Source organism: Misgurnus anguillicaudatus, chromosome 10 (genome assembly GCF_027580225.2).
Source record: "Misgurnus anguillicaudatus chromosome 10, ASM2758022v2, whole genome shotgun sequence".
Taxonomy (NCBI): domain Eukaryota; kingdom Metazoa; phylum Chordata; class Actinopteri; order Cypriniformes; family Cobitidae; genus Misgurnus; species Misgurnus anguillicaudatus.
In genome coordinates, this window is record NC_073346.2 from 7,196,559 (window position 1) to 7,217,542 (window position 20,984).

Here is a 20,984-nt window from a genome sequence, read left to right on the forward strand (position 1 = left end):
TTTCTACTAGATAATGAGGCTAAAGACGAGCCAAACACGTGATCACTGAACAACTGGGACTTTGCATTGTGGATATGTAACGTTATTCCATTAATCTGTCAGCTGTGTCAAATGTGTCAAATGTAAGTGTTTATTTATAATGGGTTTTATCTAGCCTGAGAGCATGTGCGCCAAGATCGTCCAGCAACGGCAGGCGTGCCATTCTCGACACCATTTAAAAGACGATAGGAATCCTGGGCATGACATAGCCCCTCTGTGTCTCCTTGAAGTTGTTTCTGTACGTGTAACAAATTAAGAACGAGAAGGTCCTCAGTGTGGGTAGCCAGAGTGCAAGAAGCCCAGTCGTGCTCTCCTCGCAGGAGTTTCCTCGCTGGTGGCGCACAAAATGCCACGCAACCAGACACAAGGGGCCACCCAGGAGCCGTCGGTCTGGGCGTGCCTCGTTGGCGCAGTTAGGCAGCGCGTCAGTCTCATAATCTGAAGGTCGTGAGTTCGAGCCTCACACGGGGCAGGGTGCCCTTTTGTCGACTAGTTTGAGCATTTGGCCCCGTTTTCCTTCCGCACAGTGTGCCACGCGTCCACGGCCTGAAGCCCAGCGTGTCCTCCCTGGTGGTCTAGTGGCTAGGATTCGGCGCTCTCACCGCCGCGGCCCGGGTTCGATTCCCGGTCAGGGAACGCTCTTTTGACGTGCGCTTGCCTTTTTCACCGGCCGGGTTATGCGCAATGCTGGCTTCGAAGGCAAGGATCGCAGCACCTCCAAGAGGCAAAGCTTCACTGCCTCCGGCCCATCGACCTAAGGTTGGACGGCTAAATTGCCTGCCTGCAGTCCTGCGCTCCGCCATCTGAGCAATCAGAGCCTGGTGTGCGTCCTCTGCTCTACTGAGGCATGTTGACGCAGGACAGCAGACACCCAACTTGTGGGAGGAAGGAGTAAAAACAGGATCGAGTCAGCCAGGAGTCGAACCTAGAATCTTCTGATCCGTAGTCAGACGCGTTATCCATTGCGCCACTGGCCCAACACTCTGGGAAGTCATGCTTGGAGAAGACAGCTGGATTCTGGAGGCCAGCTGCCAAACTTCATTATTAAATATTAATCCGGTTTTACTCTGCCATCATTAAATCCATTATTACACAATCAATAATTACATGGTTCCCTGCTGCAGCAGCCAAGGACAAGGCCAAGCTGCAGCGGGTGATCCGCTCGGCAGAGAGAGTGATCAACACCTCTCTACCTTCTCTGGAATCCCTTCACAACATCAGGGCTGTGAGAAGGGCAAGAAAAATTATGTCTGACCCATCTCATCCAGGCTGTACCATGTTTCAGCTGCTCCTTTCAGGTAGAAGGCTTCGGCTCCCGAGAACTGCAAAATCCCGGCATCGCCTGAGCTTCTTTCCCACGGCCGCCAGGCTGCTTAATGACAATTCAATTCCTTTTCAGGACTGAATGCACTGTTTGCACTTTATTGTTTCTATTACTCCTACTTTTATCATTCAGTATTAGTGTAAGTATCATTATTACTCTTAGCACCTTCCATTCACCTTCCATATGACTGTGTATTGTCATATCTTGTTCTGTCTTAATGTTTCGTTTGCCACATTACATCCATGCGTGACTGGATGTAAAGAATTCCAATTGTGTTTGACACTATATTGCAATAAATTGAACCTTGAACCTTCATCTCTACCAAAATGGGAAACCGGGTCATCCCCCGCGTGCCTGTCTCCTGGCGTCTTTGAAAAGGACGCTCCCTCGGAAGAAAGCGCGATACACAGCACGGGTGGCTACAACAAAGGCAAGAGAATGTCAGAAGTGGGATTCGAACCCACGCCTCCAGAGGAGACTGCGACCTGAACGCAGCGCCTTAGACCGCTCGGCCATCCTGACCAACCCAACTGGCCCGGGCGAGTCGATTGCGCTCCTCAGCGAATGTGCCGGTGTAGCTTTTGGAATGACTCACGATTTTATTGCCTTCATGCAGCTCATCTTTAATTCTTATTTATTTCTTTACAAACGCCTTGAAATAGTGACGAATGTGGATTTTTCGAAATGAGGAACAATGTGCCCGAAGCCTTTCATTTGCCAAAAGCACACCCAGCCCGTCTCCATATGCCCTGTAACGGATGCTGTCAAAGTGGTTTTGCATTCAATGATCCTTTCCCCCTTGATCATACTGTTTTAGAACAGGGTCACAAAAAGGAATCGCCATTCTCAGACCCTGCTCGTTCTACTTGAACGCGCAATGAAAATACTTGATCAAATGCGGATGGACGCCGGCATTGCAATTTAGCGAAAAAGCGCCATCTCTGTACGTCTCAGGGCCTTTTTATGGTTCGCAGTTGCCTTCTAATGTAGACAACAGTTAACCATACGGCGGCGACATCCTTAAAAGAACCGGTGGCATTGTGTCTCGAGCACACAAGGCAAACAAGAGATTCTTCAAGAGGTGAGTGCGAAGTACAGTTTACTGCCACAGGCAATGGCCGCAGAGCTTTTTCTTTAACAGACTCTAATACGTGGAACACGTCACCAACTTACATAGGACAGTCTTTCAACTTTAGCACAATTTAAGTTTTTCTACTAGATAATGAGGCTAAAGACGAGCCAAACACGTGATCACTGAACAACTGGGACTTTGCATTGTGGATATGTAACGTTATTCCATTAATCTGTCAGCTGTGTCAAATGTGTCAAATGTAAGTGTTTATTTATAATGGGTTTTATCTAGCCTGAGAGCATGTGCGCCAAGATCGTCCAGCAACGGCAGGCGTGCCATTCTCGACACCATTTAAAAGACGATAGGAATCCTGGGCATGACATAGCCCCTCTGTGTCTCCTTGAAGTTGTTTCTGTACGTGTAACAAATTAAGAACGAGAAGGTCCTCAGTGTGGGTAGCCAGAGTGCAAGAAGCCCAGTCGTGCTCTCCTCGCAGGAGTTTCCTCGCTGGTGGCGCACAAAATGCCACGCAACCAGACACAAGGGGCCACCCAGGAGCCGTCGGTCTGGGCGTGCCTCGTTGGCGCAGTTAGGCAGCGCGTCAGTCTCATAATCTGAAGGTCGTGAGTTCGAGCCTCACACGGGGCAGGGTGCCCTTTTGTCGACTAGTTTGAGCATTTGGCCCCGTTTTCCTTCCGCACAGTGTGCCACGCGTCCACGGCCTGAAGCCCAGCGTGTCCTCCCTGGTGGTCTAGTGGCTAGGATTCGGCGCTCTCACCGCCGCGGCCCGGGTTCGATTCCCGGTCAGGGAACGCTCTTTTGACGTGCGCTTGCCTTTTTCACCGGCCGGGTTATGCGCAATGCTGGCTTCGAAGGCAAGGATCGCAGCACCTCCAAGAGGCAAAGCTTCACTGCCTCCGGCCCATCGACCTAAGGTTGGACGGCTAAATTGCCTGCCTGCAGTCCTGCGCTCCGCCATCTGAGCAATCAGAGCCTGGTGTGCGTCCTCTGCTCTACTGAGGCATGTTGACGCAGGACAGCAGACACCCAACTTGTGGGAGGAAGGAGTAAAAACAGGATCGAGTCAGCCAGGAGTCGAACCTAGAATCTTCTGATCCGTAGTCAGACGCGTTATCCATTGCGCCACTGGCCCAACACTCTGGGAAGTCATGCTTGGAGAAGACAGCTGGATTCTGGAGGCCAGCTGCCAAACTTCATTATTAAATATTAATCCGGTTTTACTCTGCCATCATTAAATCCATTATTACACAATCAATAATTACATGGTTCCCTGCTGCAGCAGCCAAGGACAAGGCCAAGCTGCAGCGGGTGATCCGCTCGGCAGAGAGAGTGATCAACACCTCTCTACCTTCTCTGGAATCCCTTCACAACATCAGGGCTGTGAGAAGGGCAAGAAAAATTATGTCTGACCCATCTCATCCAGGCTGTACCATGTTTCAGCTGCTCCTTTCAGGTAGAAGGCTTCGGCTCCCGAGAACTGCAAAATCCCGGCATCGCCTGAGCTTCTTTCCCACGGCCGCCAGGCTGCTTAATGACAATTCAATTCCTTTTCAGGACTGAATGCACTGTTTGCACTTTATTGTTTCTATTACTCCTACTTTTATCATTCAGTATTAGTGTAAGTATCATTATTACTCTTAGCACCTTCCATTCACCTTCCATATGACTGTGTATTGTCATATCTTGTTCTGTCTTAATGTTTCGTTTGCCACATTACATCCATGCGTGACTGGATGTAAAGAATTCCAATTGTGTTTGACACTATATTGCAATAAATTGAACCTTGAACCTTCATCTCTACCAGAATGGGAAACCAGGTCATCCCCCGCGTGCCTGTCTCCTGGCGTCTTTGAAAAGGACGCTCCCTCGGAAGAAAGCGCGATACACAGCACGGGTGGCTACAACAAAGGCAAGAGAATGTCAGAAGTGGGATTCGAACCCACGCCTCCAGAGGAGACTGCGACCTGAACGCAGCGCCTTAGACCGCTCGGCCATCCTGACCAACCCAACTGGCCCGGGCGAGTCGATTGCGCTCCTCAGCGAATGTGCCGGTGTAGCTTTTGGAATGACTCACGATTTTATTGCCTTCATGCAGCTCATCTTTAATTCTTATTTATTTCTTTACAAACGCCTTGAAATAGTGACGAATGTGGATTTTTCGAAATGAGGAACAATGTGCCCGAAGCCTTTCATTTGCCAAAAGCACACCCAGCCCGTCTCCATATGCCCTGTAACGGATGCTGTCAAAGTGGTTTTGCATTCAATGATCCTTTCCCCCTTGATCATACTGTTTTAGAACAGGGTCACAAAAAGGAATCGCCATTCTCAGACCCTGCTCGTTCTACTTGAACGCGCAATGAAAATACTTGATCAAATGCGGATGGACGCCGGCATTGCAATTTAGCGAAAAAGCGCCATCTCTGTACGTCTCAGGGCCTTTTTATGGTTCGCAGTTGCCTTCTAATGTAGACAACAGTTAACCATACGGCGGCGACATCCTTAAAAGAACCGGTGGCATTGTGTCTCGAGCACACAAGGCAAACAAGAGATTCTTCAAGAGGTGAGTGCGAAGTACAGTTTACTGCCACAGGCAATGGCCGCAGAGCTTTTTCTTTAACAGACTCTAATACGTGGAACACGTCACCAACTTACATAGGACAGTCTTTCAACTTTAGCACAATTTAAGTTTTTCTACTAGATAATGAGGCTAAAGACGAGCCAAACACGTGATCACTGAACAACTGGGACTTTGCATTGTGGATATGTAACGTTATTCCATTAATCTGTCAGCTGTGTCAAATGTGTCAAATGTAAGTGTTTATTTATAATGGGTTTTATCTAGCCTGAGAGCATGTGCGCCAAGATCGTCCAGCAACGGCAGGCGTGCCATTCTCGACACCATTTAAAAGACGATAGGAATCCTGGGCATGACATAGCCCCTCTGTGTCTCCTTGAAGTTGTTTCTGTACGTGTAACAAATTAAGAACGAGAAGGTCCTCAGTGTGGGTAGCCAGAGTGCAAGAAGCCCAGTCGTGCTCTCCTCGCAGGAGTTTCCTCGCTGGTGGCGCACAAAATGCCACGCAACCAGACACAAGGGGCCACCCAGGAGCCGTCGGTCTGGGCGTGCCTCGTTGGCGCAGTTAGGCAGCGCGTCAGTCTCATAATCTGAAGGTCGTGAGTTCGAGCCTCACACGGGCCAGGGTGCCCTTTTGTCGACTAGTTTGAGCATTTGGCCCCGTTTTCCTTCCGCACAGTGTGCCACGCGTCCACGGCCTGAAGCCCAGCGTGTCCTCCCTGGTGGTCTAGTGGCTAGGATTCGGCGCTCTCACCGCCGCGGCCCGGGTTCGATTCCCGGTCAGGGAACGCTCTTTTGACGTGCGCTTGCCTTTTTCACCGGCCGGGTTATGCGCAATGCTGGCTTCGAAGGCAAGGATCGCAGCACCTCCAAGAGGCAAAGCTTCACTGCCTCCGGCCCATCGACCTAAGGTTGGACGGCTAAATTGCCTGCCTGCAGTCCTGCGCTCCGCCATCTGAGCAATCAGAGCCTGGTGTGCGTCCTCTGCTCTACTGAGGCATGTTGACGCAGGACAGCAGACACCCAACTTGTGGGAGGAAGGAGTAAAAACAGGATCGAGCCAGCCAGGAGTCGAACCTAGAATCTTCTGATCCGTAGTCAGACGCGTTATCCATTGCGCCACTGGCCCAACACTCTGGGAAGTCATGCTTGGAGAAGACAGCTGGATTCTGGAGGCCAGCTGCCAAACTTCATTATTAAATATTAATCCGGTTTTACTCTGCCATCATTAAATCCATTATTACACAATCAATAATTACATGGTTCCCTGCTGCAGCAGCCAAGGACAAGGCCAAGCTGCAGCGGGTGATCCGCTCGGCAGAGAGAGTGATCAACACCTCTCTACCTTCTCTGGAATCCCTTCACAACATCAGGGCTGTGAGAAGGGCAAGAAAAATTATGTCTGACCCATCTCATCCAGGCTGTACCATGTTTCAGCTGCTCCTTTCAGGTAGAAGGCTTCGGCTCCCGAGAACTGCAAAATCCCGGCATCGCCTGAGCTTCTTTCCCACGGCCGCCAGGCTGCTTAATGACAATTCAATTCCTTTTCAGGACTGAATGCACTGTTTGCACTTTATTGTTTCTATTACTCCTACTTTTATCATTCAGTATTAGTGTAAGTATCATTATTACTCTTAGCACCTTCCATTCACCTTCCATATGACTGTGTATTGTCATATCTTGTTCTGTCTTAATGTTTCGTTTGCCACATTACATCCATGCGTGACTGGATGTAAAGAATTCCAATTGTGTTTGACACTATATTGCAATAAATTGAACCTTGAACCTTCATCTCTACCAGAATGGGAAACCGGGTCATCCCCCGCGTGCCTGTCTCCTGGCGTCTTTGAAAAGGACGCTCCCTCGGAAGAAAGCGCGATACACAGCACGGGTGGCTACAACAAAGGCAAGAGAATGTCAGAAGTGGGATTCGAACCCACGCCTCCAGAGGAGACTGCGACCTGAACGCAGCGCCTTAGACCGCTCGGCCATCCTGACCAACCCAACTGGCCCGGGCGAGTCGATTGCGCTCCTCAGCGAATGTGCCGGTGTAGCTTTTGGAATGACTCACGATTTTATTGCCTTCATGCAGCTCATCTTTAATTCTTATTTATTTCTTTACAAACGCCTTGAAATAGTGACGAATGTGGATTTTTCGAAATGAGGAACAATGTGCCCGAAGCCTTTCATTTGCCAAAAGCACACCCAGCCCGTCTCCATATGCCCTGTAACGGATGCTGTCAAAGTGGTTTTGCATTCAATGATCCTTTCCCCCTTGATCATACTGTTTTAGAACAGGGTCACAAAAAGGAATCGCCATTCTCAGACCCTGCTCGTTCTACTTGAACGCGCAATGAAAATACTTGATCAAATGCGGATGGACGCCGGCATTGCAATTTAGCGAAAAAGCGCCATCTCTGTACGTCTCAGGGCCTTTTTATGGTTCGCAGTTGCCTTCTAATGTAGACAACAGTTAACCATACGGCGGCGACATCCTTAAAAGAACCGGTGGCATTGTGTCTCGAGCACACAAGGCAAACAAGAGATTCTTCAAGAGGTGAGTGCGAAGTACAGTTTACTGCCACAGGCAATGGCCGCAGAGCTTTTTCTTTAACAGACTCTAATACGTGGAACACGTCACCAACTTACATAGGACAGTCTTTCAACTTTAGCACAATTTAAGTTTTTCTACTAGATAATGAGGCTAAAGACGAGCCAAATACGTGATCACTGAACAACTGGGACTTTCCATTGTGGATATGTAACGTTATTCCATTAATCTGTCAGCTGTGTCAAATGTGTCAAATGTAAGTGTTTATTTATAATGGGTTTTATCTAGCCTGAGAGCATGTGCGCCAAGATCGTCCAGCAACGGCAGGCGTGCCATTCTCGACACCATTTAAAAGACGATAGGAATCCTGGGCATGACATAGCCCCTCTGTGTCTCCTTGAAGTTGTTTCTGTACGTGTAACAAATTAAGAACGAGAAGGTCCTCAGTGTGGGTAGCCAGAGTGCAAGAAGCCCAGTCGTGCTCTCCTCGTAGGAGTTTCCTCGCTGGTGGCGCACAAAATGCCACGCAACCAGACAAAAGGGGCCACCCAGGAGCCGTCGGTCTGGGCGTGCCTCGTTGGCGCAGTTAGGCAGCGCGTCAGTCTCATAATCTGAAGGTCGTGAGTTTGAGCCTCACATGGGGCAGGGTGCCCTTTTGTCGACTAGTTTGAGCCTTTAGCCCCGTTTTCCTTCCGCACAGTGTGCCACGCGTCCACGGCCTGAAGGCCAGCGTGTCCTCCCTGGTGGTCTAGTGGCTAGGATTCGGCGCTCTCACCGCCGCGGCCCGGGTTCGATTCCCGGTCAGGGAACGCTCTTTTGACGTGCGCTTGCCTTTTTCACCGGCCGGGTTATGCGCAATGCTGGCTTCGAAGGCAAGGATCGCAGCACCTCCAAGAGGCAAAGCTTCACTGCCTCCGGCCCATCGACCTAAGGTTGGACGGCTAAATTGCCTGCCTGCAGTCCTGCGCTCCGCAATCAGAGCCTGGTGTGCGTCCTCTGCTCTACTGAGGCATGTTGACGCAGGACAGCAGACACCCAACTTGTGGGAGGAAGGAGTAAAAACAGGATCGAGCCAGCCAGGAGTCGAACCTAGAATCTTCTGATCCGTAGTCAGACGCGTTATCCATTGCGCCACTGGCCCAACAACCTGGGAAGTCATGCTTGGAGAAGACAGCTGGATTCTGGAGGCCAGCTGGCAAACTTCATTATTAAATATTAATCCGGTTTTACTCTGCCATCATTAAATCCATTATTACACAATCAATAATTACATGGTTCCCTGCTGCAGCAGCCAAGGACAAGGCCAAGCTGCAGCGGGTGATCCGCTCGGCAGAGAGAGTGATCAACACCTCTCTACCTTCTCTGGAATCCCTTCACAACATCAGGGCTGTGAGAAGGGCAAGAAAAATTATGTCTGACCCATCTCATCCAGGCTGTACCATGTTTCAGCTGCTCCTTTCAGGTAGAAGGCTTCGGCTCCCGAGAACTGCAAAATCCCGGCATCGCCTGAGCTTCTTTCCCACGGCCGCCAGGCTGCTTAATGACAATCCAATTCCTTTTCAGGACTGAATGCACTGTTTGCACTTTATTGTTTCTATTACTCCTACTTTTATCATTCAGTATTAGTGTAAGTATCATTATTACTCTTAGCACCTTCCATTCACCTTCCATATGACTGTGTATTGTCATATCTTGTTCTGTCTTAATGTTTCGTTTGCCACATTACATCCATGCGTGACTGGATGTAAAGAATTCCAATTGTGTTTGACACTATATTGCAATAAATTGAACCTTGAACCTTCATCTCTACCAGAATGGGAAACCGGGTCATCCCCCGCGTGCCTGTCTCCTGGCGTCTTTGAAAAGGACGCTCCCTCGGAAGAAAGCGCGATACACAGCACGGGTGGCTACAACAAAGGCAAGAGAATGTCAGAAGTGGGATTCGAACCCACGCCTCCAGAGGAGACTGCGACCTGAACGCAGCGCCTTAGACCGCTCGGCCATCCTGACCAACCCAACTGGCCCGGGCGAGTCGATTGCGCTCCTCAGCGAATGTGCCGGTGTAGCTTTTGGAATGACTCACGATTTTATTGCCTTCATGCAGCTCATCTTTAATTCTTATTTATTTCTTTACAAACGCCTTGAAATAGTGACGAATGTGGATTTTTCGAAATGAGGAACAATGTGCCCGAAGCCTTTCATTTGCCAAAAGCACACCCAGCCCGTCTCCATATGCCCTGTAACGGATGCTGTCAAAGTGGTTTTGCATTCAATGATCCTTTCCCCCTTGATCATACTGTTTTAGAACAGGGTCACAAAAAGGAATCGCCATTCTCAGACCCTGCTCGTTCTACTTGAACGCGCAATGAAAATACTTGATCAAATGCGGATGGACGCCGGCATTGCAATTTAGCGAAAAAGCGCCATCTCTGTACGTCTCAGGGCCTTTTTATGGTTCGCAGTTGCCTTCTAATGTAGACAACAGTTAACCATACGGCGGCGACATCCTTAAAAGAACCGGTGGCATTGTGTCTCGAGCACACAAGGCAAACAAGAGATTCTTCAAGAGGTGAGTGCGAAGTACAGTTTACTGCCACAGGCAATGGCCGCAGAGCTTTTTCTTTAACAGACTCTAATACGTGGAACACGTCACCAACTTACATAGGACAGTCTTTCAACTTTAGCACAATTTAAGTTTTTCTACTAGATAATGAGGCTAAAGACGAGCCAAATACGTGATCACTGAACAACTGGGACTTTCCATTGTGGATATGTAACGTTATTCCATTAATCTGTCAGCTGTGTCAAATGTGTCAAATGTAAGTGTTTATTTATAATGGGTTTTATCTAGCCTGAGAGCATGTGCGCCAAGATCGTCCAGCAACGGCAGGCGTGCCATTCTCGACACCATTTAAAAGACGATAGGAATCCTGGGCATGACATAGCCCCTCTGTGTCTCCTTGAAGTTGTTTCTGTACGTGTAACAAATTAAGAACGAGAAGGTCCTCAGTGTGGGTAGCCAGAGTGCAAGAAGCCCAGTCGTGCTCTCCTCGTAGGAGTTTCCTCGCTGGTGGCGCACAAAATGCCACGCAACCAGACAAAAGGGGCCACCCAGGAGCCGTCGGTCTGGGCGTGCCTCGTTGGCGCAGTTAGGCAGCGCGTCAGTCTCATAATCTGAAGGTCGTGAGTTTGAGCCTCACATGGGGCAGGGTGCCCTTTTGTCGACTAGTTTGAGCCTTTAGCCCCGTTTTCCTTCCGCACAGTGTGCCACGCGTCCACGGCCTGAAGGCCAGCGTGTCCTCCCTGGTGGTCTAGTGGCTAGGATTCGGCGCTCTCACCGCCGCGGCCCGGGTTCGATTCCCGGTCAGGGAACGCTCTTTTGACGTGCGCTTGCCTTTTTCACCGGCCGGGTTATGCGCAATGCTGGCTTCGAAGGCAAGGATCGCAGCACCTCCAAGAGGCAAAGCTTCACTGCCTCCGGCCCATCGACCTAAGGTTGGACGGCTAAATTGCCTGCCTGCAGTCCTGCGCTCCGCAATCAGAGCCTGGTGTGCGTCCTCTGCTCTACTGAGGCATGTTGACGCAGGACAGCAGACACCCAACTTGTGGGAGGAAGGAGTAAAAACAGGATCGAGCCAGCCAGGAGTCGAACCTAGAATCTTCTGATCCATAGTCAGACGCGTTATCCATTGCGCCACTGGCCCAACAACCTGGGAAGTCATGCTTGGAGAAGACAGCTGGATTCTGGAGGCCAGCTGGCAAACTTCATTATTAAATATTAATCCGGTTTTACTCTGCCATCATTAAATCCATTATTACACAATCAATAATTACATGGTTCCCTGCTGCAGCAGCCAAGGACAAGGCCAAGCTGCAGCGGGTGATCCGCTCGGCAGAGAGAGTGATCAACACCTCTCTACCTTCTCTGGAATCCCTTCACAACATCAGGGCTGTGAGAAGGGCAAGAAAAATTATGTCTGACCCATCTCATCCAGGCTGTACCATGTTTCAGCTGCTCCTTTCAGGTAGAAGGCTTCGGCTCCCGAGAACTGCAAAATCCCGGCATCGCCTGAGCTTCTTTCCCACGGCCGCCAGGCTGCTTAATGACAATCCAATTCCTTTTCAGGACTGAATGCACTGTTTGCACTTTATTGTTTCTATTACTCCTACTTTTATCATTCAGTATTAGTGTAAGTATCATTATTACTCTTAGCACCTTCCATTCACCTTCCATATGACTGTGTATTGTCATATCTTGTTCTGTCTTAATGTTTCGTTTGCCACATTACATCCATGCGTGACTGGATGTAAAGAATTCCAATTGTGTTTGACACTATATTGCAATAAATTGAACCTTGAACCTTCATCTCTACCAAAATGGGAAACCGGGTCATCCCCCGCGTGCCTGTCTCCTGGCGTCTTTGAAAAGGACGCTCCCTCGGAAGAAAGCGCGATACACAGCACGGGTGGCTACAACAAAGGTAAGAGAATGTCAGAAGTGGGATTCGAACCCACGCCTCAAGAGGAGACTGCGACCTGAACGCAGCGCCTTAGACCGCTCGGCCATCCTGACCAACCCAACTGGCCTGGGCGAGTCGATAGCGCTCCTCAGCGAATGTGCCGGTGTAGCTTTTGGAATGACTCACGATTTTATTGCCTTCATGCAGCTTATCTTTAATTCTTATTTATTTCTTTACAAACGCCTTGAAATAGTGACGAATGTGGATTTTTCTAAATGAGGAACAATGTGCCCGAAGCCTTTCATTTGCCAAAAGCACACCCAGCCCGTCTCCATATGCCCTGTAACGGATGCTGTCAAAGTGGTTTTGCATTCAATGATCCTTTCCCCCTTGATCATACTGTTTTAGAACAGGGTCACAAAAAGGAATCGCCATTCTCAGACCCTGCTCGTTCTACTTGAACGCGCAATGAAAATACTTGATCAAATGCGGATGGACGCGGCATTGCAATTTAGCGAAAAAGCGCCATCTCTGTACGTCTCAGGGCCTTTTTATGGTTCGCAGTTGCTTTCTAATGTAGACAACAGTTAACCATACGGCGGCGACATCCTTAAAATAACCGGTGGCATTGTGTCTCGAGCACACAAGGCAAACAAGAGATTCTTCAAGAGGTGAGTGCGAAGTACAGTTTACTGCCACAGGCAATGGCCGCAGAGCTTTTTCTTTAACAGACTCTAATACGTGGAACACGTCACCAACTTACATAGGACAGTCTTTCAACTTTAGCACAATTTAAGTTTTTCTACTAGATAATGAGGCTAACTGAACAACTGGGACTTTGCATTGTGGATATGTAACGTTATTCCATTAATCTGTCAGCTGTGTCAAATGTGTCAAATGTAAGTGTTTATTTATAATGGGTTTTATCTAGCCTGAGAGCATGTGCGCCAAGATCGTCCAGCAACGGCAGGCGTGCCATTCTCGACACCATTTAAAAGACGATAGGAATCCTGGGCATGACATAGCCCCTCTGTGTCTCCTTGAAGTTGTTTCTGTACGTGTAACAAATTAAGAACGAGAAGGTCCTCAGTGTGGGTAGCCAGAGTGCAAGAAGCCCAGTCGTGCTCTCCTCGCAGGAGTTTCCTCGCTGGTGGCGCACAAAATGCCACGCAACCAGACACAAGGGGCCACCCAGGAGCCGTCGGTCTGGGCGTGCCTCGTTGGCGCAGTTAGGCAGCGCGTCAGTCTCATAATCTGAAGGTCGTGAGTTCGAGCCTCACACGGGGCAGGGTGCCCTTTTGTCGACTAGTTTGAGCATTTGGCCCCGTTTTCCTTCCGCACAGTGTGCCACGCGTCCACGGCCTGAAGCCCAGCGTGTCCTCCCTGGTGGTCTAGTGGCTAGGATTCGGCGCTCTCACCGCCGCGGCCCGGGTTCGATTCCCGGTCAGGGAACGCTCTTTTGACGTGCGCTTGCCTTTTTCACCGGCCGGGTTATGCGCAATGCTGGCTTCGAAGGCAAGGATCGCAGCACCTCCAAGAGGCAAAGCTTCACTGCCTCCGGCCCATCGACCTAAGGTTGGACGGCTAAATTGCCTGCCTGCAGTCCTGCGCTCCGCCATCTGAGCAATCAGAGCCTGGTGTGCGTCCTCTGCTCTACTGAGGCATGTTGACGCAGGACAGCAGACACCCAACTTGTGGGAGGAAGGAGTAAAAACAGGATCGAGTCAGCCAGGAGTCGAACCTAGAATCTTCTGATCCGTAGTCAGACGCGTTATCCATTGCGCCACTGGCCCAACACTCTGGGAAGTCATGCTTGGAGAAGACAGCTGGATTCTGGAGGCCAGCTGCCAAACTTCATTATTAAATATTAATCCGGTTTTACTCTGCCATCATTAAATCCATTATTACACAATCAATAATTACATGGTTCCCTGCTGCAGCAGCCAAGGACAAGGCCAAGCTGCAGCGGGTGATCCGCTCGGCAGAGAGAGTGATCAACACCTCTCTACCTTCTCTGGAATCCCTTCACAACATCAGGGCTGTGAGAAGGGCAAGAAAAATTATGTCTGACCCATCTCATCCAGGCTGTACCATGTTTCAGCTGCTCCTTTCAGGTAGAAGGCTTCGGCTCCCGAGAACTGCAAAATCCCGGCATCGCCTGAGCTTCTTTCCCACGGCCGCCAGGCTGCTTAATGACAATTCAATTCCTTTTCAGGACTGAATGCACTGTTTGCACTTTATTGTTTCTATTACTCCTACTTTTATCATTCAGTATTAGTGTAAGTATCATTATTACTCTTAGCACCTTCCATTCACCTTCCATATGACTGTGTATTGTCATATCTTGTTCTGTCTTAATGTTTCGTTTGCCACATTACATCCATGCGTGACTGGATGTAAAGAATTCCAATTGTGTTTGACACTATATTGCAATAAATTGAACCTTGAACCTTCATCTCTACCAAAATGGGAAACCGGGTCATCCCCCGCGTGCCTGTCTCCTGGCGTCTTTGAAAAGGACGCTCCCTCGGAAGAAAGCGCGATACACAGCACGGGTGGCTACAACAAAGGCAAGAGAATGTCAGAAGTGGGATTCGAACCCACGCCTCCAGAGGAGACTGCGACCTGAACGCAGCGCCTTAGACCGCTCGGCCATCCTGACCAACCCAACTGGCCCGGGCGAGTCGATTGCGCTCCTCAGCGAATGTGCCGGTGTAGCTTTTGGAATGACTCACGATTTTATTGCCTTCATGCAGCTCATCTTTAATTCTTATTTATTTCTTTACAAACGCCTTGAAATAGTGACGAATGTGGATTTTTCGAAATGAGGAACAATGTGCCCGAAGCCTTTCATTTGCCAAAAGCACACCCAGCCCGTCTCCATATGCCCTGTAACGGATGCTGTCAAAGTGGTTTTGCATTCAATGATCCTTTCCCCCTTGATCATACTGTTTTAGAACAGGGTCACAAAAAGGAATCGCCATTCTCAGACCCTGCTCGTTCTACTTGAACGCGCAATGAAAATACTTGATCAAATGCGGATGGACGCCGGCATTGCAATTTAGCGAAAAAGCGCCATCTCTGTACGTCTCAGGGCCTTTTTATGGTTCGCAGTTGCCTTCTAATGTAGACAACAGTTAACCATACGGCGGCGACATCCTTAAAAGAACCGGTGGCATTGTGTCTCGAGCACACAAGGCAAACAAGAGATTCTTCAAGAGGTGAGTGCGAAGTACAGTTTACTGCCACAGGCAATGGCCGCAGAGCTTTTTCTTTAACAGACTCTAATACGTGGAACACGTCACCAACTTACATAGGACAGTCTTTCAACTTTAGCACAATTTAAGTTTTTCTACTAGATAATGAGGCTAAAGACGAGCCAAACACGTGATCACTGAACAACTGGGACTTTGCATTGTGGATATGTAACGTTATTCCATTAATCTGTCAGCTGTGTCAAATGTGTCAAATGTAAGTGTTTATTTATAATGGGTTTTATCTAGCCTGAGAGCATGTGCGCCAAGATCGTCCAGCAACGGCAGGCGTGCCATTCTCGACACCATTTAAAAGACGATAGGAATCCTGGGCATGACATAGCCCCTCTGTGTCTCCTTGAAGTTGTTTCTGTACGTGTAACAAATTAAGAACGAGAAGGTCCTCAGTGTGGGTAGCCAGAGTGCAAGAAGCCCAGTCGTGCTCTCCTCGCAGGAGTTTCCTCGCTGGTGGCGCACAAAATGCCACGCAACCAGACACAAGGGGCCACCCAGGAGCCGTCGGTCTGGGCGTGCCTCGTTGGCGCAGTTAGGCAGCGCGTCAGTCTCATAATCTGAAGGTCGTGAGTTCGAGCCTCACACGGGGCAGGGTGCCCTTTTGTCGACTAGTTTGAGCATTTGGCCCCGTTTTCCTTCCGCACAGTGTGCCACGCGTCCACGGCCTGAAGCCCAGCGTGTCCTCCCTGGTGGTCTAGTGGCTAGGATTCGGCGCTCTCACCGCCGCGGCCCGGGTTCGATTCCCGGTCAGGGAACGCTCTTTTGACGTGCGCTTGCCTTTTTCACCGGCCGGGTTATGCGCAATGCTGGCTTCGAAGGCAAGGATCGCAGCACCTCCAAGAGGCAAAGCTTCACTGCCTCCGGCCCATCGACCTAAGGTTGGACGGCTAAATTGCCTGCCTGCAGTCCTGCGCTCCGCCATCTGAGCAATCAGAGCCTGGTGTGCGTCCTCTGCTCTACTGAGGCATGTTGACGCAGGACAGCAGACACCCAACTTGTGGGAGGAAGGAGTAAAAACAGGATCGAGTCAGCCAGGAGTCGAACCTAGAATCTTCTGATCCGTAGTCAGACGCGTTATCCATTGCGCCACTGGCCCAACACTCTGGGAAGTCATGCTTGGAGAAGACAGCTGGATTCTGGAGGCCAGCTGCCAAACTTCATTATTAAATATTAATCCGGTTTTACTCTGCCATCATTAAATCCATTATTACACAATCAATAATTACATGGTTCCCTGCTGCAGCAGCCAAGGACAAGGCCAAGCTGCAGCGGGTGATCCGCTCGGCAGAGAGAGTGATCAACACCTCTCTACCTTCTCTGGAATCCCTTCACAACATCAGGGCTGTGAGAAGGGGAAGAAAAATTATGTCTGACCCATCTCATCCAGGCTGTACCATGTTTCAGCTGCTCCTTTCAGGTAGAAGGCTTCGGCTCCCGAGAACTGCAAAATCCCGGCATCGCCTGAGCTTCTTTCCCACGGCCGCCAGGCTGCTTAATGACAATTCAATTCCTTTTCAGGACTGAATGCACTGTTTGCACTTTATTGTTTCTATTACTCCTACTTTTATCATTCAGTATTAGTGTAAGTATCATTATTACTCTTAGCACCTTCCATTCACCTTCCATATGACTGTGTATTGTCATATCTTGTTCTGTCTTAATGTTTCGTTTGCCACATTACATCCATGCGTGACTGGATGTAAAGAATTCCAATTGTGTTTGACACTATATTGCAATAAATTGAACCTTGAACCTTCATCTCTACCAGAATGGGAAACCAGGTCATCCCCCGCGTGCCTGTCTCCTGGCGTCTTTGAAAAGGACGCTCCCTCGGAAGAAAGCGCGATACACAGCACGGGTGGCTACAACAAAGGCAAGAGAATGTCAGAAGTGGGATTCGAACCCACGCCTCCAGAGGAGACTGCGACCTGAACGCAGCGCCTTAGACCGCTCGGCCATCCTGACCAACCCAACTGGCCCGGGCGAGTCGATTGCGCTCCTCAGCGAATGTGCCGGTGTAGCTTTTGGAATGACTCACGATTTTATTGCCTTCATGCAGCTCATCTTTAATTCTTATTTATTTCTTTACAAACGCCTTGAAATAGTGACGAATGTGGATTTTTCGAAATGAGGAACAATGTGCCCGAAGCCTTTCATTTGCCAAAAGCACACCCAGCCCGTCTCCATATGCCCTGTAACGGATGCTGTCAAAGTGGTTTTGCATTCAATGATCCTTTCCCCCTTGATCATACTGTTTTAGAACAGGGTCACAAAAAGGAATCGCCATTCTCAGACCCTGCTCGTTCTACTTGAACGCGCAATGAAAATACTTGATCAAATGCGGATGGACGCCGGCATTGCAATTTAGCGAAAAAGCGCCATCTCTGTACGTCTCAGGGCCTTTTTATGGTTCGCAGTTGCCTTCTAATGTAGACAACAGTTAACCATACGGCGGCGACATCCTTAAAAGAACCGGTGGCATTGTGTCTCGAGCACACAAGGCAAACAAGAGATTCTTCAAGAGGTGAGTGCGAAGTACAGTTTACTGCCACAGGCAATGGCCGCAGAGCTTTTTCTTTAACAGACTCTAATACGTGGAACACGTCACCAACTTACATAGGACAGTCTTTCAACTTTAGCACAATTTAAGTTTTTCTACTAGATAATGAGGCTAAAGACGAGCCAAACACGTGATCACTGAACAACTGGGACTTTGCATTGTGGATATGTAACGTTATTCCATTAATCTGTCAGCTGTGTCAAATGTGTCAAATGTAAGTGTTTATTTATAATGGGTTTTATCTAGCCTGAGAGCATGTGCGCCAAGATCGTCCAGCAACGGCAGGCGTGCCATTCTCGACACCATTTAAAAGACGATAGGAATCCTGGGCATGACATAGCCCCTCTGTGTCTCCTTGAAGTTGTTTCTGTACGTGTAACAAATTAAGAACGAGAAGGTCCTCAGTGTGGGTAGCCAGAGTGCAAGAAGCCCAGTCGTGCTCTCCTCGCAGGAGTTTCCTCGCTGGTGGCGCACAAAATGCCACGCAACCAGACACAAGGGGCCACCCAGGAGCCGTCGGTCTGGGCGTGCCTCGTTGGCGCAGTTAGGCAGCGTGTCAGTCTCATAATCTGAAGGTCGTGAGTTCGAGCCTCACACGGGGCAGGGTGCCCTTTTGTCGACTAGTTTGAGCATTTGGCCCCGTTTTCCTTCCGCACAGTGTGCCACGCGTCCACGGCCTGAAGCCCAGCGTGTCCTCCCTGGTGGTCTAGTGGCTAGGATTCGGCGCTCTCACCGCCGCGGCCCGGGTTCGATTCCCGGTCAGGGAACGCTCTTTTGACGTGCGCTTGCCTTTTTCACCGGCCGGGTTATGCGCAATGCTGGCTTCGAAGGCAAGGATCGCAGCACCTCCAAGAGGCAAAGCTTCACTGCCTCCGGCCCATCGACCTAAGGTTGGACGGCTAAATTGCCTGCCTGCAGTCCTGCGCTCCGCCATCTGAGCAATCAGAGCCTGGTGTGCGTCCTCTGCTCTACTGAGGCATGTTGACGCAGGACAGCAGACACCCAACTTGTGGGAGGAAGGAGTAAAAACAGGATCGAGCCAGCCAGGAGTCGAACCTAGAATCTTCTGATCCGTAGTCAGACGCGTTATCCATTGCGCCACTGGCCCAACACTCTGGGAAGTCATGCTTGGAGAAGACAGCTGGATTCTGGAGGCCAGCTGCCAAACTTCATTATTAAATATTAATCCGGTTTTACTCTGCCATCATTAAATCCATTATTACACAATCAATAATTACATGGTTCCCTGCTGCAGCAGCCAAGGACAAGGCCAAGCTGCAGCGGGTGATCCGCTCGGCAGAGAGAGTGATCAACACCTCTCTACCTTCTCTGGAATCCCTTCACAACATCAGGGCTGTGAGAAGGGCAAGAAAAATTATGTCTGACCCATCTCATCCAGGCTGTACCATGTTTCAGCTGCTCCTTTCAGGTAGAAGGCTTCGGCTCCCGAGAACTGCAAAATCCCGGCATCGCCTGAGCTTCTTTCCCACGGCCGCCAGGCTGCTTAATGACAATTCAATTCCTTTTCAGGACTGAATGCACTGTTTGCACTTTATTGTTTCTATTACTCCTACTTTTATCATTCAGTATTAGTGTAAGTATCATTATTACTCTTAGCACCTTCCATTCACCTTCCATATGACTGTGTATTGTCATATCTTGTTCTGTCTTAATGTTTCGTTTGCCACATTACATCCATGCGTGACTGGATGTAAAGAATTCCAATTGTGTTTGACACTATATTGCAATAAATTGAACCTTGAACCTTCATCTCTACCAGAATGGGAAACCGGGTCATCCCCCGCGTGCCTGTCTCCTGGCGTCTTTGAAAAGGACGCTCCCTCGGAAGAAAGCGCGATACACAGCACGGGTGGCTACAACAAAGGCAAGAGAATGTCAGAAGTGGGATTCGAACCCACGCCTCCAGAGGAGACTGCGACCTGAACGCAGCGCCTTAGACCGCTCGGCCATCCTGACCAACCCAACTGGCCCGGGCGAGTCGATTGCGCTCCTCAGCGAATGTGCCGGTGTAGCTTTTGGAATGACTCACGATTTTATTGCCTTCATGCAGCTCATCTTTAATTCTTATTTATTTCTTTACAAACGCCTTGAAATAGTGACGAATGTGGATTTTTCGAAATGAGGAACAATGTGCCCGAAGCCTTTCATTTGCCAAAAGCACACCCAGCCCGTCTCCATATGCCCTGTAACGGATGCTGTCAAAGTGGTTTTGCATTCAATGATCCTTTCCCCCTTGATCATACTGTTTTAGAACAGGGTCACAAAAAGGAATCGCCATTCTCAGACCCTGCTCGTTCTACTTGAACGCGCAATGAAAATACTTGATCAAATGCGGATGGACGCCGGCATTGCAATTTAGCGAAAAAGCGCCATCTCTGTACGTCTCAGGGCCTTTTTATGGTTCGCAGTTGCCTTCTAATGTAGACAACAGTTAACCATACGGCGGCGACATCCTTAAAAGAACCGGTGGCATTGTGTCTCGAGCACACAAGGCAAACAAGAGATTCTTCAAGAGGTGAGTGCGAAGTACAGTTTACTGCCACAGGCAATGGCCGCAGAGCTTTTTCTTTAACAGACTCTAATACGTGGAACACGTCACCAACTTACATAGGACAGTCTTTCAACTTTAGCACAATTTAAGTTTTTCTACTAGATAATGAGGCTAAAGACGAGCCAAATACGTGATCACTGAACAACTGGGACTTTCCATTGTGGATATGTAACGTTATTCCATTAATCTGTCAGCTGTGTCAAATGTGTCAAATGTAAGTGTTTATTTATAATGGGTTTTATCTAGCCTGAGAGCATGTGCGCCAAGATCGTCCAGCAACGGCAGGCGTGCCATTCTCGACACCATTTAAAAGACGATAGGAATCCTGGGCATGACATAGCCCCTCTGTGTCTCCTTGAAGTTGTTTCTGTACGTGTAACAAATTAAGAACGAGAAGGTCCTCAGTGTGGGTAGCCAGAGTGCAAGAAGCCCAGTCGTGCTCTCCTCGTAGGAGTTTCCTCGCTGGTGGCGCACAAAATGCCACGCAACCAGACAAAAGGGGCCACCCAGGAGCCGTCGGTCTGGGCGTGCCTCGTTGGCG

At 49.3% G+C, this 20,984-nt stretch overlaps 29 non-coding genes across 29 annotated transcripts; 13 read left to right on the plus strand and 16 right to left on the minus strand.

Annotated features, from left to right (window-relative positions):
- Positions 1-437: 437 nt before the first annotated feature.
- On the plus strand, positions 438-511 carry trnam-cau (transfer RNA methionine (anticodon CAU)). Its single transcript has one exon. It is a non-coding gene; the product is annotated as a tRNA-Met (tRNA).
- Positions 512-603: 92 nt separating this feature from the next.
- On the plus strand, positions 604-675 carry trnae-cuc (transfer RNA glutamic acid (anticodon CUC)). The gene has a single exon. It is a non-coding gene; the product is annotated as a tRNA-Glu (tRNA).
- Positions 676-943: 268 nt separating this feature from the next.
- trnar-acg (transfer RNA arginine (anticodon ACG)) lies at positions 944-1,016 on the minus strand. Its single transcript has one exon. It is a non-coding gene; the product is annotated as a tRNA-Arg (tRNA).
- Positions 1,017-1,802: 786 nt separating this feature from the next.
- Positions 1,803-1,885, minus strand: trnal-cag (transfer RNA leucine (anticodon CAG)). The gene has a single exon. It is a non-coding gene; the product is annotated as a tRNA-Leu (tRNA).
- Positions 1,886-3,009: 1,124 nt separating this feature from the next.
- Positions 3,010-3,083, plus strand: trnam-cau (transfer RNA methionine (anticodon CAU)). The gene has a single exon. It is a non-coding gene; the product is annotated as a tRNA-Met (tRNA).
- A 92-nt stretch (positions 3,084-3,175) lies between these two features.
- Positions 3,176-3,247, plus strand: trnae-cuc (transfer RNA glutamic acid (anticodon CUC)). The gene has a single exon. It is a non-coding gene; the product is annotated as a tRNA-Glu (tRNA).
- A 268-nt stretch (positions 3,248-3,515) lies between these two features.
- Positions 3,516-3,588, minus strand: trnar-acg (transfer RNA arginine (anticodon ACG)). The gene has a single exon. It is a non-coding gene; the product is annotated as a tRNA-Arg (tRNA).
- A 786-nt stretch (positions 3,589-4,374) lies between these two features.
- trnal-cag (transfer RNA leucine (anticodon CAG)) lies at positions 4,375-4,457 on the minus strand. The gene has a single exon. It is a non-coding gene; the product is annotated as a tRNA-Leu (tRNA).
- A 1,290-nt stretch (positions 4,458-5,747) lies between these two features.
- Positions 5,748-5,819, plus strand: trnae-cuc (transfer RNA glutamic acid (anticodon CUC)). The gene has a single exon. It is a non-coding gene; the product is annotated as a tRNA-Glu (tRNA).
- Positions 5,820-6,087: 268 nt separating this feature from the next.
- On the minus strand, positions 6,088-6,160 carry trnar-acg (transfer RNA arginine (anticodon ACG)). The gene has a single exon. It is a non-coding gene; the product is annotated as a tRNA-Arg (tRNA).
- A 786-nt stretch (positions 6,161-6,946) lies between these two features.
- trnal-cag (transfer RNA leucine (anticodon CAG)) lies at positions 6,947-7,029 on the minus strand. Its single transcript has one exon. It is a non-coding gene; the product is annotated as a tRNA-Leu (tRNA).
- Positions 7,030-8,319: 1,290 nt separating this feature from the next.
- Positions 8,320-8,391, plus strand: trnae-cuc (transfer RNA glutamic acid (anticodon CUC)). Its single transcript has one exon. It is a non-coding gene; the product is annotated as a tRNA-Glu (tRNA).
- Positions 8,392-8,650: 259 nt separating this feature from the next.
- trnar-acg (transfer RNA arginine (anticodon ACG)) lies at positions 8,651-8,723 on the minus strand. Its single transcript has one exon. It is a non-coding gene; the product is annotated as a tRNA-Arg (tRNA).
- A 786-nt stretch (positions 8,724-9,509) lies between these two features.
- On the minus strand, positions 9,510-9,592 carry trnal-cag (transfer RNA leucine (anticodon CAG)). Its single transcript has one exon. It is a non-coding gene; the product is annotated as a tRNA-Leu (tRNA).
- Positions 9,593-10,882: 1,290 nt separating this feature from the next.
- trnae-cuc (transfer RNA glutamic acid (anticodon CUC)) lies at positions 10,883-10,954 on the plus strand. Its single transcript has one exon. It is a non-coding gene; the product is annotated as a tRNA-Glu (tRNA).
- Positions 10,955-11,213: 259 nt separating this feature from the next.
- trnah-aug (transfer RNA histidin (anticodon AUG)) lies at positions 11,214-11,286 on the minus strand. Its single transcript has one exon. It is a non-coding gene; the product is annotated as a tRNA-His (tRNA).
- A 786-nt stretch (positions 11,287-12,072) lies between these two features.
- On the minus strand, positions 12,073-12,155 carry trnal-cag (transfer RNA leucine (anticodon CAG)). The gene has a single exon. It is a non-coding gene; the product is annotated as a tRNA-Leu (tRNA).
- Positions 12,156-13,256: 1,101 nt separating this feature from the next.
- trnam-cau (transfer RNA methionine (anticodon CAU)) lies at positions 13,257-13,330 on the plus strand. Its single transcript has one exon. It is a non-coding gene; the product is annotated as a tRNA-Met (tRNA).
- Positions 13,331-13,422: 92 nt separating this feature from the next.
- trnae-cuc (transfer RNA glutamic acid (anticodon CUC)) lies at positions 13,423-13,494 on the plus strand. The gene has a single exon. It is a non-coding gene; the product is annotated as a tRNA-Glu (tRNA).
- Positions 13,495-13,762: 268 nt separating this feature from the next.
- On the minus strand, positions 13,763-13,835 carry trnar-acg (transfer RNA arginine (anticodon ACG)). Its single transcript has one exon. It is a non-coding gene; the product is annotated as a tRNA-Arg (tRNA).
- Positions 13,836-14,621: 786 nt separating this feature from the next.
- On the minus strand, positions 14,622-14,704 carry trnal-cag (transfer RNA leucine (anticodon CAG)). The gene has a single exon. It is a non-coding gene; the product is annotated as a tRNA-Leu (tRNA).
- A 1,124-nt stretch (positions 14,705-15,828) lies between these two features.
- Positions 15,829-15,902, plus strand: trnam-cau (transfer RNA methionine (anticodon CAU)). The gene has a single exon. It is a non-coding gene; the product is annotated as a tRNA-Met (tRNA).
- A 92-nt stretch (positions 15,903-15,994) lies between these two features.
- Positions 15,995-16,066, plus strand: trnae-cuc (transfer RNA glutamic acid (anticodon CUC)). Its single transcript has one exon. It is a non-coding gene; the product is annotated as a tRNA-Glu (tRNA).
- A 268-nt stretch (positions 16,067-16,334) lies between these two features.
- Positions 16,335-16,407, minus strand: trnar-acg (transfer RNA arginine (anticodon ACG)). The gene has a single exon. It is a non-coding gene; the product is annotated as a tRNA-Arg (tRNA).
- Positions 16,408-17,193: 786 nt separating this feature from the next.
- trnal-cag (transfer RNA leucine (anticodon CAG)) lies at positions 17,194-17,276 on the minus strand. The gene has a single exon. It is a non-coding gene; the product is annotated as a tRNA-Leu (tRNA).
- A 1,124-nt stretch (positions 17,277-18,400) lies between these two features.
- Positions 18,401-18,474, plus strand: trnam-cau (transfer RNA methionine (anticodon CAU)). The gene has a single exon. It is a non-coding gene; the product is annotated as a tRNA-Met (tRNA).
- A 92-nt stretch (positions 18,475-18,566) lies between these two features.
- Positions 18,567-18,638, plus strand: trnae-cuc (transfer RNA glutamic acid (anticodon CUC)). The gene has a single exon. It is a non-coding gene; the product is annotated as a tRNA-Glu (tRNA).
- Positions 18,639-18,906: 268 nt separating this feature from the next.
- On the minus strand, positions 18,907-18,979 carry trnar-acg (transfer RNA arginine (anticodon ACG)). The gene has a single exon. It is a non-coding gene; the product is annotated as a tRNA-Arg (tRNA).
- Positions 18,980-19,765: 786 nt separating this feature from the next.
- On the minus strand, positions 19,766-19,848 carry trnal-cag (transfer RNA leucine (anticodon CAG)). The gene has a single exon. It is a non-coding gene; the product is annotated as a tRNA-Leu (tRNA).
- Positions 19,849-20,984: the final 1,136 nt, after the last annotated feature.